The 19,116-nt window shown below is 44.7% G+C and overlaps 1 long non-coding RNA gene across 2 annotated transcripts; it reads right to left on the bottom strand.

The window, feature by feature from the left end:
- Positions 1–531: 531 nt before the first annotated feature.
- On the bottom strand, positions 532–18,338 carry LOC137157706 (uncharacterized). Of its 2 annotated transcripts, none has more exons than XR_010921202.1 (3): positions 18,148–18,338; positions 11,853–11,958; positions 532–627 (listed from the first exon to the last, which is right to left on the bottom strand). It is a non-coding gene; the product is annotated as an uncharacterized lncRNA (long non-coding RNA). The 2 variants fall into 2 exon arrangements; XR_010921203.1 differs by having other exon boundaries at positions 534–627; positions 11,841–11,958.
- Between the last annotated feature and the right edge of the window lie 778 nt (positions 18,339–19,116).

Below are 19,116 nucleotides of genomic sequence, written 5' to 3'. Positions count from 1 at the left end.
AGGGGGGACTCCTGGCAGGACGTGGGATTCCCATCATTCCAAGCCAGATCATCTCCCTCTCACCTCAGCTTCACGACTCAGGACCTCTCAGGCCCCTAAACAATGTCACCAAGCAGTGAAACAGCAGCAGGTTTGCGCGGAAAAGAGCCGAGCCAGCATCTAAAATGAGGCAGGTGTTGTCTATTTTGTGTCTTGCCTTATTGCCGTAGCAACAGAGCTTAGCTTGTTGCCATAGCAATAGAGTTTGAGTGTTAGGGGAGAGCTCAGTCAGTCCTGGCTGGTCTTAGAGTAGTTCATGGGTTTGCATCTCTGTGTTCCGTGCTGATTTCTCTCTGAATACAAGTACCTTCCAAGGATGCAACATAACAGCAGGCACCTCACACTCAGGTGAGAGGTAGGCGGCTATTCTATGCAGCTGTTCAGCATTCATTTCAAACTCGTTAGACTACGAACAGGGACTTTCTGGGACTCATTCCGAGCTCAGCAAAACAGAATAAATACCTTACAGGGATTTGCACAACACGGGCCACTTTCTCCATCAGTCCAGATGTTTTTTAATGGATTTTTTCCATTCCCCACCTGACTTCTCAAAATCTCTTCTATTAATAGTTTATTTCCTCTTGGTCTCTGGTAATAAAATACAAAACCCGGTGTTTAAATGTGAAGTTGTGACACAAATTTGACAAACTTATTAAATCACTAGTCTTGGAGGGGAAAAAAAACCTGCAAAGGTAGCTAGGACTGGGAATCAGGACACCTGGGTTCTATTTCCCGGCTTTGCCATTGATATGCTATGTGATAAGTTACTCCACCTCTGTCACTTTTTACCCTCACACCATTTTGTCAGTCTTGTCCATTTAGACAATAAAGTCTTCAGGGGTCTCTCACTATGTGTTTGTAGAAAGCCTTTTAAAATAGGGCCCTGATCTTGGATGGATGAAGTTCAATAAGTGCAAATGCAAAGTTCTACCCTTAGGAAGGAACACACATACAAAATGGGAAGTGACTGTCTAGGAAGGAGTACTGCAGAAAGGAAGCCGGGGGTCACAAGCTAAATCTGATTCCATGTCACACTGTTGCAAAAAAAGCAAACATCATTCTGGGATGTATTAGCAGGAGCATTGCAAGCAAGACACAAGAAGCAGTTCTTCTGCTCTACTCAGCATTGATTAGACCTCAACGGGAGTATTGTGTCCAGTTCTGGGCACCGTGTTTCAGGAAAGATGTGGACAAATTGGAGAAAGTCCAGAGAAGAGCAACAAAAATAATTAAAGGTCTAGACATGACCTATGAGGGAAGATTGAAAAAAATGGGGTTTGTTTAGTCTGGAGAAGAGAAGACTGCGGAGGGGGGACATCACAGTTTTCACGTACATAAAAACAAGGTTGTTACAAGGAGAAGGGATAAAAGTTGTTCTTATTAACCTCTGAGGATAGGACAAGAAACAATGGGCTTAAACTGCCGCAAGGGAGGTTTAGATTGGACATTAGGAAAAACTTCCTAATTGCCAGGATAATTAAACACTGAAATACATTTTGTGGAATCTCCGTCATTGGAGTTGAAGAGCAGGGTTGTCATGGATGGTCTAGATAATGCTTGGTCCTGCCATAAGTGCAGGGGACTGGACTAGATGACCTTGTGAGGTCACTTCCAGTCCTACAATTCTATGATCCAATTGTGGCCTTGAACTAATAAACTTTGCTTTCAGTACCTTCCCAAATTGTGTGCTGCACACGTCTGTTTTTACAGAAGGCTCCTAAGAGAATTTGTTGCTGGATTCTTCCTAGGTTTCTTCTTCCCTTTCATCTGTGAGGGTATAAACCAAACTCCAACTATTGAGGCTGTGGAGGAAACTTGACCCCCCATCGCTCTCTGCGGTACTCTTTCCTAGGCAGTCATTTCCCATTTCTGTATGTCTGCAACAGATAGTTCCTTCCTAAGGGGAGTTCTTTGTATTTGCCTTTATTGAATTTCATCCTGTTTACTTCAGACCATTTCTCCAGTTTCTCCAGAGCATTTTGAAGTTTAATCCTATCCTCCAAAGCACTTGCAACCTCACCCAGCTTGGTATCATCTGCAAACTTTATAAGTGTCCTCTCTATGCCACTATCTAAATCATTGAGGAAGATATTGAAGAGAACTGGACACCACTCCATATGCCCTTCCAGCTTGACTGTGAACCACTGATAACTACTCTCTGAGAACGCTTTTCCAACCAGTTATGCCCCCACTTTATCGTAGCTCCACGGGGGTTGGATTTCCCTAGTTTGTTTATGAGAAGGTCATGCAAGACAGTATCAAAAATCTTACTAAAGTCAAGATATACCACATCTACTGCTTCCCCCCATCCACAATGCTTGTTACCCTGTCAAAGAAAGCTAGCAGGTTGGTTTGACATGATTTGTTCTTGACAAATCCATGCTGACTGTTACTTATTACCTTATCTTCTAGATGTTTGCAAATTGATTGCTTAATTATTTGCTCCTTTATCTTTCTGGGTACAGAGTTAAGCTCACGGGTCTGTGATTCCCCGGGTTGTTCTTATTTCTCTTTTTGTAGATGGGAACTATATTTGTCCTTTTCCAGTCTTCTGGAATCTCTCTCTGTCTTCCAAAACTTTTCAAAGATAATCGCTAATGGCTCAGATATCTCCTCAGTCAGCTCCTTGAGTATTGTAGGAAGCATTTCATCAGGCTCTGGTGACTTGAAGACATCTAATTTATGTAAGCAATTTTTAACTTGTTCTTTCCCTGTTTTAGCCTGTGATCATACCTCATTTTCACTGGCATTCACTACATTAGACATCCAATCGCTACTAACCTTTTTAGTGAAAATTGAAACAAAAAAGTCATTTAGCGCTTATGCCACTTCCACATTGCTGTTATTGTTCCCCGCATGGAGTAACAGGCCTACCCTGTTCTTGGTCTTCCTCTTGCTTCTAATGTATTGTAGAATGTTTTCTTGTTACCCTTTATACCTCTAGCTAGTTTACTCTGGTTTTGTGCCTTGGTGGTTCTAATTTTGTCCCTACATACTTGTGGTGTTTGTTTATATTCCTCCTTTGTAATTTGACCTAGTTTCCATTTTTTTGCAGGACTCTTTTTTAGTTTCAGATCACTGAGGATCTCCTGGTTAAGCCAGCATGGTCTCTTGCCATACTTTCTACATTTCCTACGTTGTGGGATAGTTTGCTCTAGTGCCTTTAATAATGTCTAATAATGTCTCTTTGAAAAACTGCCAACTCTCTTGAACTGTTTTTCCCATGAGATTTGCTTCCCATGGGATCTTACCTACCAACTCCTGGAGTTTGCTAAAGTCTGGCTTCTTAAAATCCATTATCTTTATTGTGCTGTTTTTCCTCCTACCATTCCTTAGACTCATGAACTCTACCATTTCATGATTTCTTTCCTCCAAGCTGCCTTCCCCTTTTAAAATTCTCAACTGGTTCCTGACTATTTGTCAAAATCAAATCTACAGCAGCCTCTCCCCTCATAGCTTCCTCCACCTTCTGAAATAAAAAATTGTCTCCAATACATTCCAAGAACTTGTTGGATAATCGGTGCCCTGCTGTGTTATTTTCCCAACAGATGTCTGGGTAGTTGAAGCTCACCATCACCACCAAGTCCTGTGCTTTGATCAACCTTATTTTCATACAGATGGAACTGCACAGATTAGACAGCTGGCTGTTCAGACGGAAGGTGAAGTAACACAAGAATCCAATTGCTACCACATCACCATATTTATTTAAAATAACAAAAGCCGTTTATTTTTGTTCCCTTAAGATAGGGCATAGAACAGTACCTCTTTGTATTGCTATCTAGAAATCCAATCTGTTTATAGCCACACCACTCAGAATATTACAAAAATACCATTTATACAAAATTACATCCTGCAAATAGTCTGTTTGGTGCATCACTGCAACATTTCCCCTGCTTAGTGACAACTCTTACTTGTGTGTATTTACTATAGGACATTTTGAAACCTGCAAATATTTTGCAAGAACACTAGCGTCCTGTTTGCAGTGATGATATTCCCTCATCAATGAATGAGGCTTTTCTTTTTGCTTCTAAAAGTATCACTTTTTTCGTGCTAAAGTAATCACATAGTAAGAGCCTGGAGATTAACCACAAGGAGTGCAAAAATATTTAAACAAGCTGGTTTAAATCAGGACTTTGACTTACTTTTGTAATAGTCTCTGGGGTCAAAACTTTGAAAGTGTTGTTGTTGTTTTTAATCAAGTGGGAGGGCTGAGAAGTGATTTCTTGCCTTTGCTTCTTGTGCGATCTGACTGGCTGTGATACAAGCTACTGTCTCTTCGGTCCCTACATACCAGGAAACTAAAGTCTCTTTTCAATCCATTTTAAAAAATTAAAATGGAAAAAAAGCCTCTTGGGGATCTCCCCCAACCCGCCAGAAGTAGTGTGTTTCTGTTAACAACAACACCACGACCACCCCCACCATGCACCATAAAAATCAGAGCCTCTTCTTAGTAGGCAAACCAAGTCCTTGTCTACTCTGACAGCGGAGAACAGTGATTTCACACCAGCACTGCAGCTAGATAGTTTTAAAAGAACTCCAGTTGTACATGAGAGGTAGGGACCGTACTCACACACGTGCCTGCCCTTCATACCTGACTTTTACTGACATAGAAGAGTTACAATTGCAGGGGAGAAGTTTGCGCTGCTGGGGCTCAGGAAGCACCTTTTCAGTAGCTGTACTGCGGGCCTCACGGTATGTTTACACAGGGGGAAAAAAAAAGACCTGCCGCAGTGAGTCTTGGAGCCTGGATCAGCTGACTCAGGCTTGCGCTATGGGGTTAAAAAAAAGCAGTGTAAACGGTCAGTCTCAGACTGGAGTTCAGGATCTGAGATCGAGTGGTGGGGGGAGGGGCTCGGAGCTCAGGCTCTAGCCTGAGCCTGACCGTCTACATTGCTGTTTTTAGCCCCTCAGCACAAGGCCCGCGAGCCTGAGTCATTTGACCCGGGCGCCGAGACTTGCTGCTGCGGGGGCTTTGTTTGCAGAGTATGCATACCCTAAACCTCTCTGATGCCCGTCGGCACAATTCCTTGGCATAAGTACAACCCCCCCCTCACCCGCTGGCATAAAGCATGAACCCCGCCGTAAATGAGAGAGAGAATGCATTGCAGCTGGCATCGGGCTAGGGCGGGGACTGCAGCGAACACAAGGCAGAGAGTTCAACGTCCTTCTGTGCCTCCTTCGCCCCCCACTAAAACGTCACAGCGGGCGTCATCTCATTGACTGCGTGGGGAACCAGCCTGTGGAACTGCTGCACCACACGGTGCGGATCACAGACACAGCCTCAGCATTTCGAAGGAAGGGAATTCATTGTAAATACTTCAGGTTAAGGGGAACTTAAATAATGCATCCACCTCTTCTGCACAGGGGGGTGTTTTCATGATGGTTAAGGCCAGACTGGACCATTATGCTCATTTAGTCTGACTTCCCATATCACACAGACTAGAGTAGACGCCGACTCCTCCTTTCACTGGTGGATGCTGGTAGGAGCGGGAACTTGGGGGAAGAGGTATAGCTGGGGGCGGGGGGAGAGGAGAGGCAGGGCATGGGCAGGGCTGGCCCCAATCTCCGGCCAGCGCAGCCCCACATTGATCAACTGATGGGCGGGGAGTAGCTCTTCACAGCCCATTAGCTGATGGACTCTGAAGCACTGTCCCTGAAGGGCACCGCTGAAGCAGCACCCGATCATAACCATGACCATAACCATAACCAGTCCATAACCATAATCATGACCATAACCAGTCATTCCTGCATCAAGCCCCTTGTTTGTGGCTGAGCCAAAGCATCATTTAGAAAGACATTTCATCTTTAAATAAAGACCGCAAAGGATGGAGAATTCAGCATATCCCTAGGCAAGTCATTCCAATGGTTAATTATTCTCACTTCGTGTGCACCTTATGTCTAGGCTGAATTTATTTATCTTCCGTTTCCAGCCATTGGATCTTGATATGCCACCTTCGAGAGGAGACTCAAAGAGCTTGGCTTGTTTAGCTTAAGCTAAAGAAGGCTGGGAGCGGGGTGGGGAATATATGATTGCTCTTTATAAATACATCAGAAGGATAAATACCAGGGAGGGAGAGGAGTTATTTAAGTTAAGTGCCAATGTAGACACAAGAACAAATGGATATAAACTGGCCTTCAACAAGTTTAGGCTTGAAATTAGATGAAGGTTTCTAACCATCAGAGGAGTGAAATTCTGGAACAGCCTTCCAAGGGAAGTAATAGGGGTAAAAAAAACAAACAAACAAAAAAAACCCCCAACCTACCTGGCTTCAAGATGGAGCTTGATAAGTTTATAGAGGGGATGGTAGGATGAGACTGCCTCCAACAGCATGTAACTGACCTGCGACGGCTAGCAGCAAGTATCTCCAACAGCTGGTGATGGGACACTAGCTGGGGAGAGCTCAGAGGTATTACAGACTATTCTTTCAAGGGTTTCTGGATGATGGGTCTTGCCCACATGCTCAGGGACTAACTGATCACCGTATTTGAGGTCAGGAAGGAATTTTCCCTCGGTCAGAGCAGCAGAGACCCTACACGGTTTTTGCCTTGCTCTGCGGGATAGAAGATGGGTCACTTGCAGGTTTAAACTAGTATAAATAGTACAAATGGAGAACACTAACTCAGGTACATACCCCTGCAACAAACCCTATTGCCAGCTCTGCCCACACATCGACTCTAGTGACACCATCACAGGTCTTAACCACATCAGCCACACCATCAGGAGCTCATTCACCTGCACATCTACTCATGTAATATATGCCATCATGTGCCAGCAATGCCCCTCTGCCATGTGCATTGGCCAACCGGACTGTCACTATGCAAAAGAATAAATGGACACAAATCAGACATAAAAAATGGTAACATCCATAAACCAGTCGGAGAGCACTTCAACCTCCCAGGACACTCTGTAAATGACTTGAAAGTTGCCATAATTCAACAAAAACACAACTTCAAAAACAGACTCCAAAGAGAAACTGCTGAGCTTGAACTGATCTGCAAACTTGACACAATCAAACTGGGTTTAAACAGGGACTTGGAATGGCTCTCTCATTACAAGAAGTAATTCTCACCTCCTAATCAATGGTTGTGAATAGGCCTCAACTACTTCCCCATTGTTGTTCCTTAAACTTGGATGTATATATAGACCTGCCTTTTGATTCCTATTTCTTGCATCTGAAGAAGTGGGTTACGGCCCACGAAAGCTTATGCCTAAAAAAATTAAATTTGTTAGTCTTTGAAGTGCTACAGGACTCTCGGTGGATTCTCTGTAACTTTTAAGTCTTTAAGGATTTGAGGACTTAGGTAACTCAGCCAGAGGTTAGGGGTCGATTACAGGAGTAGGTGGGTCTGGTTCTGTGGCCTGCCTTGTGCAGAAGATCAGATTAGATCATGATGGTCCCTTTTGACTTTGAAGTCTATGCATATCAGCTAGATTAAGGAGCCCTCGCCTATCAGAAATCTTATCCTCATCTGACTATGATCATGTTACCTCTTAACCTTCTCTTTGATAAACTAAAAAGGTTGCGCTTCTTAAGTCTTTCTCTGTAAGGCAAATTATCCAGAACTCAAATCATTCCTGTACCTCCTCTTTGAACCCTTACTAATTTGTCAAAAAGGATGTTGAAACGGACACCAGAAGCAGATACAATATTCTACTATTGGTCTCCCTAATGCCAAATGGAGGTAATGCCATCTCCTTACAGCTACTTGGTATTTTCTCTGTTTAAATACCCAGGGATCACATTAGCTCTCTTTGCCAGTGCATTGCACTGGGAGATCACGTTCAGTTGATTATTCACCAGGATCCTTAAGCCCTTTCCAGAATCACTTCTTCCCAGGACACAGTCTTCCTTCCTGTAAGTGTGACCTGTGCATTCTTTGTTCTTAGATTTGTGACCTTGCTTTGGCTGTTTTGAAACACACGCTATTCGAGTGAGCCCAGATTACCAAGCAATCCAGATAACTGTATAACAGACCAGTCTGTCATTCACTCAATTTTTGTGTTATCCAAACTCTACCAGTAGCTACAATTCGGTATTTTTTTCTACATCATTGATAAAGATCATGAACAACAGATCCCCTCCAAGACCCAACTAGAAATCCCGTCAATAACAATTCCTCATTAACAATAACTTTGAGATAATCAGTGTAGTCCATATTAAATGGATCAAACAATGGCTCACTGATGTTTGTATAGTGCTAGTTTTTTAAATCAGTGTTGTGCGGTACTAAATATTATGTCAACCCCGTTACCTTTATCAACCAATAATTTCCCCCTACATTTTTGGGGGAAGTTAGACTACACTTTTGACACATTTGGAACATGATGATTTGAAGGGAAGATTTTCAAGGGCACACTGGGCAGTTTCAGAGAGACATTCAATTGAAACAAGGGGAGTGGGGTACATATCTTTCCTTTGTGCATTTAGAATTTTGTTTGCTCTGCACCGATACCAAAAAGGGAAAATATATTCCCAGTGCCAAATTCTATTCTTCATTACACTAATCTGAATCAAAGTAATTTAGCTGAACTCAAGGGAGTCTATCAGGCTTGACATGTATTTGAGGGCACAATATAATTCTTCAGGCACTCGTGAGTTTGAGGTTTTTTCTGAACCCGAAGCTATGTTAGAATTTCAGTCTGGAGAAAAGCCCATGTCTTGGGTAAACTGGCTGTGCCCTCAACCCGATGAGGAACAGAGCTTTCATTCCCGATCTGCACAGGCAGGCCCACAGCCACTTTGTGTCCTTTCTTACCAGGAGATCAGTGTGACTTGCAAACCACTGGTCACACTCCTGCCCAACAATACTTCGTCCCTCCTCCACTCTGCTGCCCTGGGTTCAGCTGGCGAGCTTGTCCTAGATCTTGCAGAAGAAATCCAACCCGTGGCTCCTTCCTCTCTGGCTTTTTAGAAACTGCCAGTCTTCACACTGCTCAAGTGCTGTACCAAATTTAGGGGCGTAAAAGCCCAGGTTAAAAAGGCCTGTTGAGCAAGCTAAGGCAGCATTGCATCCTCACTCCCAGTGCAGCAGAACCGTAGTCATGGGTTTTCTGCAGCCCCCAGGGATTTCACCTTTAATGAGTAGATCAGTTTATCCGCCTTCTCTTTGAATGCCACAAAATAGTGAAAAACAGCAGCAACAATAGCTCTGCAAATCGAAGAATGACTAAAAAGCCATGACTCCCCCCTTTCCCAGGTAAATAATTACTTTAATTAGGGAACTGTACGCATGTATAATTAACTACATAGAGTTGATGACTCAGCTGATTGGGTTTTGTTTTGTTTTTTTAAATACACGACTCCATGCCTTTTTGGTCTGTTATCTGGTTTTTAAACTCTTGCCCAGTTTTTTCCCCCCACCTTTTCTGTATTAATAAAAACTTGCAGATATGGCGAGAGAAAGGTTTTCCAAAGGAAGGATTATGCTAAATCCTTAAAGTCTTCGCTCAAGCCGTTACATCCTTTTGAGAGACCTGGGTGGAAATCCTCATGCTGTGTAAGAATCCCAGTCTCCCAGAAATTAGCTTAGTGTTGCCTGTGTTTGAATTTTTAAAAAGCAAACAAGCTCTGTTGATTTAGACATTACATTTAAACGCCGTTGTAAATAATGCAAGGTTTGCTCACTTTATTGGCTCACTCAGAAAATCAATTGGGGAATTCTAAAAATGTATCCTCATAATAAACTAATGGATCCACTAATACCCACTGTTTGCTTTTGTATTTTAATCAAATGCAAAACAAATACATTGAATTGACATTCTCTCAGAAAGCATGCACCAGTGGAAGACAAGGACTCTTTCTGCTTTCTAATTTGCTTGGAACGAAGAGAAGACATCTGTATCTTAGATGTCTGTATATTAATATGAGAAGTATGGGAAATAAGCAGGAAGAACTGGAAATACTAGTTAATAATCACAGCTCTGACATACTTGGCATCACACAGTGTGGATCGGATAATACACACGACTGGAATATTGGTATAGAAGGATAGAGCTTGCTCAGGAAGGACAGGCAGGGGAAAAGAGGGAGGCGTTGTCTTGTATATCAAAAATATATAGACTTGGACTGAGGTTGAGATAGAAATAGGAGACAGACTCGGTGAAAGTCTCTGGGCAGGATAAAAGGGGTAAAAAAAAAATCAAGGATGATTTCATGGTAGGGGTCTACTACAGATCATCTAACCAGGAAGAAGAGGTGGATGAGGCTTTTTATAAACAAACCAACAAAATCATCCAAAGCACAGGACTTGGTGGTGATGAGGGACTTCAACTACCCAGACATCTGTTGGGAAAACACCACGTCAGGGCACAGACTATCCAACAAGTTCTTGGAATATTTTGGAGATCATTTTTTATTTCAGCAGGTGGAGGAAGCTATGAAGGGAGAGGCTGCTTTAGATTTGATTTTGACAAATAGTCAGGAACCAGTTGAAAAATTTAAACATGGAAGTCAGCCTGGGTGAAAGTGATTCTAAAAAATGGTAGAAATCATGATTCCAGAGACTGGTAGGAGGGAAAACAGTACAATAAAGATAATGGATTTGAAGAAGGCAGGCTTTAGCAAACTCAATGAGTTGGTAGGTAAGATCCCTGGGAAACACGTCTACTCTCACACTAGTTGTCTGTCTTGTCTATTTAGAGTGTAAGGTCATCAGGGCAAAGACGGTCTCTCACTATGTATTTGTACAAAGCTTTTCAAAATAGGGCCCTGGTCTTAGATGGATGAGATTCAATAAGGGCAAATGCAAACTACTCAATTTAGGAAGGAACAATAAGTTGCATACAGACAAAATGGGAAGTGACTACCTAGGAAGGAAAACTGCAGAAAGGGATGTGGGGGGTCATAGTGGATCACAAGCTAAATATGAGTCAGTGTCACACTGTTGTAAAAGGAGCAAACATGATTCTGGGATGTATTAGCAGGAGTGCCGTAAGCAAGAGATGAGAAATAATTCTTCTGCTCCACTCAGCGCTGATTAGGCCTGAACTGGTGCACTGTGTCCAAAAGCTGCACACAGAGACCACAACCAAAATCAGGCCTCATCCTGCTAAGCACAAACAGTCAGTCAGAGATAAGCACTGCCCCTGAAAACTTGCAATCTGATGAGAACATGTGAGAGGAAGGAAATTCACATGTTCAAGATGGTCTTTGCACCAGTGAGGCTTAGTAACTTTTTAAAATGAAATGCAAGTTGTGACATCACCACATGAGTCTAGGAGGTGCAGTCCTAGTCATGTGCCTATTCCTTAATCTAACCCTAACCCCAGGCATACCTGTAACCACTGAGGAATCTAGCAAATCTCATGTGATTGTAATTTGAACAGTCACAGGCCGCTGTGAATGGGGCCACAGTTTGGCATCACAGCAGGTGGAGCCTGGTTTGTGGGTGGAGCTTGGAAGACCACCACCTTCCTCCTCCCGTTCCAACTCTGGAATAAACTGAAGGAGGGAAGTGGGGGGGGGGGGGGGGGAAGAAATGAGGCAGAGAACCTAGAGGCCACAAGGTTGCAGAAGCCCAGGTGAAAGATCGCAATCAAGAAGAGGGATTTTGGAGCTGTGGTAGGAGGAGGAATGGGAAGGATTTAATGATAGCATGGTCAAGGAGGGAGGACAGAGGACTCAGAGGAGATGCCAAGGTTGAGATTATAGAGAATAGGAAGGATGGTAAAATAGGTGATAAAGAAGGAGGAAGAGGAGGGGGTCTGGGAAGAAAGAATTGGGGCACATAACTCATCTATCCAGTAACACGTTCATATTGCTGCTGCATCACCCTCTCTCCCCTTTGTTTGTCATACCCACCTGTCAACCCACCTGAAACGAAGGTTACAAATGTATTGAGACAGGAATTTTGTCTTCTATATATCTGTACAGCATCCAGTGCCAGGGGCCTTGATCTGTTTCAGGACCTACAGGATTACTGTAACAAATAATAAAACAGTAAAGCTTTGAGCTGTCTACTATTGATTAGTTGGGTGAAATGCCCCCATTTAGAGAACCCCATTCAAACATCAGCTAAGGAGTTTGAACGATCCCAGTGGTGACGTTTAAGGTGTCCCAACACACAGGATTCTGGCACCAGGTGGGAAAGAAAGCTGTGAGAACAGGTGAACTCTTGAGAAACAGAGATCCTTTACACATGCAAATACTCCTCGTGGTACAGAAAGGGGAATCCTGAATATGTACTGCCTCGAACCGAGTATCCATAGTATCGGTCATGCTCCTTGATCTGTTCAAGAGCAAAGCCCCCTCTGAAAATCCATAGGACTAGAGCCCCGATGAGGCAGAAAAGATTCTGCAGCTTTAGTCCAACTTCCAAATACCCGACTCAGCGTGTGGCATTAGTTGGGATTCAGGAAGCAAGTGCTCTCAGTTTCAGCGGAGCAAGATTCTTAGAAGACACCCTCCACTGACTCTGCAGTAGAAGTGATAACCCCAATACATCATCTTGAGTCAAAATCATCCCATTGTGTGACCCAACTGAGTTATTCTAAGGATTAAGCTAGTACCTTGTGGTCTTGGCCTCAAACTAGACTCCATCAGGAGGAGTGGGGGGGGGGAAAAATCACTCCGTGATCCAGACCATTCATTCCTAAATATTTACAAAGCATTCTTTAATCAGAATGAAAGACTTCTTCCACTCAGCAAAGTAGGCAGTGAGAGCAGCATGAAATAGGAGAGGACGTGTGTGGAGTAATTCCAAACAGATTTAATGCCTGCAATCATTTTTAATCACACAAAGTTCCCTTGGTGATACCAGAACATCTAACGTTCTACAGTGAGTGCATCGGCCCTCATTGCTTGGTACCCTTTGCTCAGATAAGCTGGTTGTGACTTGATATTTAACTCCACCTCCCTTCCTTCCCCACCATTCTTTCTCCACTGTTGGGGGCGGCGGGAGGAGGGGGGGGAGAACAACCCTCTATCACTGATTTGAAGCAAGTCTTAATTATGGTGCTGCAATTCAGATAGGTGTACAAAATATTCTGGGCTGCATGACTTACATTCCCAGGTTGCTGCTTCAGTAGAACACTGAATCATTATAAAAATCTCCCACTTCAGTATGTACCAAGAGACATGAGGAACAAAATGTACTGACAGGAAACATTTAAGATAATGACACTAGGGGGAGGGGATTGGCTTTAATTTGACAGAAGCTACAGAGGAGTTCAAGTAGATTCCACCCCTCCCACACACACACACACACACACACACACACACACACACACACACACACACACACACACACACACACACCAGGGTTGTGCTATTTTGTATACCCGACCTGTCCTTGCAGTGCAAATGCTAACATTTTCCCCCACCAAAAATGGACTTCAAAAGTCCGAGCTTCCAGGTTTTGCAGAACGACGGGAGAACACAATCCGATGAACGAGTTAAGCCTTTGCCAAACCTTTCTGAGGGTCTAAGAAATGTAGTTCATTTTTAAATAATTATTTTCAGGCATCTCTCATCGCTTCCTGATTTCACCGGCAAGGTGAAAGCAATGAAATACGGAGTCCACGATAGAGGCTCTGCAGTTCTGTACAGGTGAGATGGAAAAAAAACTATTCGATCACCTAATCCATATCTCCCTGTCAATGCAGAGTTCTTTCCTATTCTATAGTTACTAATATTAAAGGTCCCAAAGCAATAGGGTTTTCACCATTTCCCTTAGGAGACAGAGTCCTAGCCTGACTTCTATGTCAGACAGGTTTGGATAGCGTATCCAAACCTATGAACTATTCCAGTAGCATCTGAACAGAACAGTAAACGATCAGATGTTTTGCCCATCACTATGCAGCCCACGGGACCAGCCATGGTGAGAAGTGGAGGGTTATTTTGGCTGTTGACATCACTGAAAACTACAGTCATTTAACTGAAGAGGCAGTATCCCTAGTGAGCCAGAGCATCAACATGGGAGCCAAGACTCCTAAATTCCAGTCTGGGCTTTCCCCAGTGAATCACAGGTGTCACAGTAGGAAAGTCACTTAGCCTCTCTCCTCCTCGGCTCATTGACCAATAAGTGGACAATGGCTGCAATACTTACTTAGAAGTGGAGTAACAGAATGTTTTCTTGCACCGTGGCAAGAAAATGCCCTTTTTCTGTAAGGACTCATGGCAATTCCTGCCATAGGTTGGTAATCCCAAAGGCAGAGCAGTAAGATTTCAGGTGTCTGCTACTGAATCTCATGAACACAACTGTAAGGCATGAGAACAAGGATGATATTGTGGTTGAGGTACTGGACTGGACCTCAGGAAACCTAGGTTCAAATTTCCAGCCCTGCCACAGACTTCCTGTGCGCCACTGGGCAAGTCACGTAGGCCAGCTCCTGTTTGGGTAGAAGTCAATGGTGAAATGTATGATGAGCTCCGTACCTGATTTTACACCAATCTCGCCGTGCTTCTGTTCCATAGCAGTAAGATGGGGATAATACTTCCATTCTTTGACTCTCATCGATTTAGATTGCAAACTCTTCAGGACAGGAATTGTCTCACTGGATTTGTACAGCCATTTGCACAACAGGTCTCTGGGGACCACTCTGATACCAAATAAGGTTTGAAACGCGCTTAGAGGTCCTTAGATGAAAGTATTGTTTGTTGTACATCAGTTACAAATGTCCAGTCATCCTCTCAATGATAGTGTAGGTTCAGTGTTGCAGATAAGCATGTGCGCTTTGCAGTGTATAAGCAATAACTAATACATTGTTTAGGGAGAGAGGGGTCTCTCTCTCTCATCCCTATACTCTTGGGATTTGTTTGTTTTAGGAGGTCAGGGGTCATGACAGTGAAGTGAAATAGTGAGGAACATGATAGTCACCCAGACTAGGAAGCGGGACAGATGGGGAGGTAGATATGGGACACAAATGAGGCTAATGGAGTATAAGAAAAAAAAAGAGCTGCCATGAACGGTTTATCCATCTGGTGAATAAGCCCCTTTAACGAGCTTACATGCATAGCACACGCTGCTCTTCACCTGGTCAGCTCACACTTTGTTACGTGCACGGATGACCCCAGGAAGCCCAGGGACTTCTAGACTTTCACAGCTAGGGAGCCAAATTCAGTTCTGGTCCTCGGTCACCACCAGGAGCTCAAAAAAGAGGAGTCAGCCCCTCCTCCCCAGAAATCATGATTTAAAAAAAAAAAAAAAAAAAAAAAAAAAAAGATTAAATTATGTGTTTGTCTTGTGATGTTTGAATGCTCCTTGCTGCACCTCCTCCCCCCCCCCCCCCCGTGTGCATGTGACAAATTACAGCGTGGCCAACTTTTCCATGTATGTTGCGAGGAAAACAATTCTGACCTTTTTGCAGAAGTTCTTGCTAGAGAATACAACCCATACCAGGGCCTTGTTGTGCTGGGCGCTGTACAAACGTCTGGTAAGAGGCAGTCTCTGCCCTGACAAGCTCAAAAATCTAAATCAAGAAGAGACACACAGGGTGGGAGAAAGAGGGGGAACAAAGGCACAATTAGCTAGGGCAGGTTTTTCACTCACCCTTCTAGAGAGGTCATGGGAGAGGAAAGTTGGGACTCGCAAGAAGTGCCATGGAATCTTAAATAGCCACAACGGGCCAGGGCAACAGGGGCAGCTCCAGTGGGACCATGCCCCGTTACATCATGCTGGGATATCTGTCCAGTACTGGTCAAGGGGCCCTGAGTGCCACCTACTGAATCACCAGGACCATTTTCTGCCAAACGCTCCCATCCAACCTGTGCCACAGCCAAACTTGTGAGATGTGACAGCATCACAACACAGAGGGGTAATGGATTAACATACACGCTTTGTCACTCAGGCTTTGACACTGAATCCCAGCAAACCAGAGAGCGTTAACATCCAGAGAAGGGTTTGGGATGAGGAGATACCTATTCGGAAACAAGAACTAGGAGACTAGCTACTGCCAAGTTCATATTAACAAATTCTGTTCTGCGTGTTAGATGCTAGAACCAGTTTCTAAATGCGAAGAGTGTTGCAAATGGTTTTTAAACCCATTTCTACAATAGGGGAGGGGGAAATGATAGGCTCTGGCTTGCAACACACTGCACCATTGCACTCATCTGATCTGCAGCACCCCAGACACTACGTACATTACTAGCTGAAGCACATCATCATCATGTTCCACCATGTACGTAGCCAAAGGAGACTTCATTTTGGGTCTATGGAGGGATACCATCAGGCTGAGAAGGACATAAATTAACATAGTAACTTAGCCAGAGAAAACAGCAAGGTTTCAGATGTAGGAGTTTCTTTGCCCTGCCTGAGGGGTTGCACTTGGACATTAGGGCCCTTGAAAACCCTCAGGGGACGTTCGAAAACTCATTTCCAGCTTGGACTCAGCCATGTATTTCCCTCGAAGGGTAGGGATTTGAGAGGATGAAGGGAAAGGGTGTGGAGTTCATGCCTCTGGGAAGTTTTCATTCAGGAGCTGATCCTATTTGATTCTTGCAAATGGCATCAGACAGGCATGGAAAAAAAATACAGCAAAGGTCATTTGATCCCATTAGTAGGAAGGCAACAACGCCACCCTAAGCCCCTGAAGAGTGCCCATTAGCGCCACGACTTCAAAGACTGAGTGTTTAGCTACACGCAGCTACCCGAAGCATTTGATAGGAAGACGACAGGAAGAAACACTCACTCCAGTGCTGCTTATCGCTACAGAAAGCGATGTATTATCTGGGAATCTCTAGCCAGGCAGGGGTCCTACTCTAGCCTTATAGTCTCTCCTCTAGAGAGCACAGACTGCTCACCACACACGCAAAAACTGTACAGAACTCAGTTAGCGGTTAATAATATCCCATGCACCCACTGTGGAAAAACATTGGCAAATATCCCGCCATTAGTGAAACAGGTGCCCACCAAACAGTGCTTAAAAGACATTGTTCTCCAAAGGGAGCGACTCTGATGCTTCAGGAAGATGGCCAGTGACACAGGTTTGAATGTTGGAAGAGAGGCTTCTGCCTGTTTGCGCAGCTTCACACGTGCACACAAAAGACAGTGTCACTGAGATGGCAAGTGGCCTGATTACAGAACCAGAAATGTCGATCAACTTCTTAAAAGCTTTATTTAGTGCAGTTTTACATTGGCACAAGCTGTACCCATTGAAGACAATCTCTCTCCCGGCATGGCTATCACCCATGGTACCCAAGCACCTGTCAAGTTCGCACTCTCTTGATGCCGAATTACAACACGAGCGTGTCTGTGTCTGGGCAAGTTTGTTATATTAAATAGTCAGCACCAGCCTCTCCACTCCCTTACATCAGTGTAACTGTTGGTGTCCCTGGGTTTCAGGAATTGTTAGTCTGTTTTACCTGGCACCCTGTATAAATAGGGAAAATACTTATACAATCCAAGTGACATACTGCAATCAGAAAACATCACGTCAGTCTTGTCTGTGTCTGTTTCCTAGATTTTAAGCTCAGGAAGGACGCTTATGATCATTTAGTCTGACCTCCTGCAGAACACAGCCCAGTGTCAGTAACTAGGGTGCGGGTGGTCATGCCTAGTGGTTAGACCAGGAGTCGGCAGTCAGGAATCAGAGCCCAGGGTCAGAGCTGAGAGGCCAGGTCCAAAGCCAAAGGAGTTGGAGCCAGAGCTAAAGTGCGAGGTCAGACATAAGAACCGAGGGTCAGGACCAGCTCCCCTGGAGCCAGACAAGGCAGAAGCAGGGCTGCAGGAGAATGGGAACAAGTACATACAGGACGTATTGCAGCCCTTGCTGAATGTTTTGAGCAGCTGCTGAACTGCTACTGGTCTGCTGACTCTTCCAACCCAATCAGCTGACGTAGCCAATCGGGCAGCATGTGTGTTGGGGGGTAGACAACCCCATCCCTCTTTGGGGGCCCCATTGCCCAGGGGGGTGTAGCAGTATGGCCCAACAGCCAGAGTCCAAATCACTGCCCTGGAGTCAGGACAGAGTCTGCGTAAGCTGTCTATAGCTATGGCAGGGGTTGGCACACCTCTGCAGTCTGATGCTCAGGTACAAGTTTGTGGTCACCCCAGGGGAGTGGTGAGGAGGTAGGGGGACACGGGCCTGGTCAGCAGGGATCCTACTGCAACGTGCTGACCAATCTCAGGCAGGAGATACCACTCACTCTGTCTCCCTGGGCTACTTCCTACCGTGCCTCCTGCTGCTGCAGCCCAGGGCTCACCAGGGCCTCTGGGTTCCCCAGCATCAGTAGCTCCCGGCATGTCTAGCGCCAGGTGGTCCGCCGTGGGCAGGCAGCTGGTCTCTGTTTGGGTCTCCAGTTCCTGCAGCGGGGGGCTGTAGCAGCTCCCTGCTTGGAGCCACACCAAATATCCTTCCTCCTCAGCAGTCAGCCCCAAATGAGCTGAGCTGCTCCCTTTTATACTGAGGCAGTAGTTGGAGCATGCCCAGCATGGTTAGAGGGCGGGACTTCTTCCGCCCATAATGTAGGTTGAACTCCCTTGTCTCTAGCGCGAGGTAGGCACACCCTGTCACAATGTGGTTGAACTAGAGCATGTCTTTTAGAAAGACATCCACTCTGGATGAATGTCTCCCCGTGATGAAGGACCTACTACATCCCTGGTAATCAATTCCAGTGGCTAATTAGCCTCACTGGTAAGAATTTGGATCTTATTTGCAGTTTGAATATTTATATTCCAGTAGCAGCCAAAGGCCCCAACCTGGATCATTGTTCTTGGTATGGTCCCAACACATACAGAGGAGGTACCATTATGCTGTTCAAATTATTTTTCAGCACCTCAGTGTGCTACGCACCATGCTGAAAGAAGGGAAGATGCAGTCAGTGCTCCCCAGAGCACACAATTTAGCTTTGGAGGAGGCACAATGAAAAGAGTCAAACAGACAAGCCTAAATTGAAGCATGGGAGAGGAAGGCAAGTGTAGTAATAAGAGCATGATGCTAGGCATGAAGAGATGGCTACATCTCGAAGGCCGTACTGAGCCCAATATCTGGTCTTTGACCGGAGCATATTTTCAGGAAGGCATCTGGTCTTGATCTGAAGACAAGAAGACACGGAGAATATATCCCTTCCCTTGGTGGCTTGTTCCAGTGGCTCGTCGTCCTCACCATTACACGTTTGTGCCTCATTTCTAATTGGAAAT

The sequence above is a fragment of the Emydura macquarii genome, unplaced genomic scaffold (genome assembly GCF_026122565.2).
Source record: "Emydura macquarii macquarii isolate MOO-44397 ecotype Brisbane River unplaced genomic scaffold, CSIRO-AGI_Emac_v2 contig_1551, whole genome shotgun sequence".
Classification (NCBI taxonomy): Eukaryota; Metazoa; Chordata; order Testudines; family Chelidae; genus Emydura; species Emydura macquarii.
The sequence above is the reverse complement of the archived record's forward strand: the minus strand, read 5'-3'. Positions and strand labels throughout refer to the sequence as shown.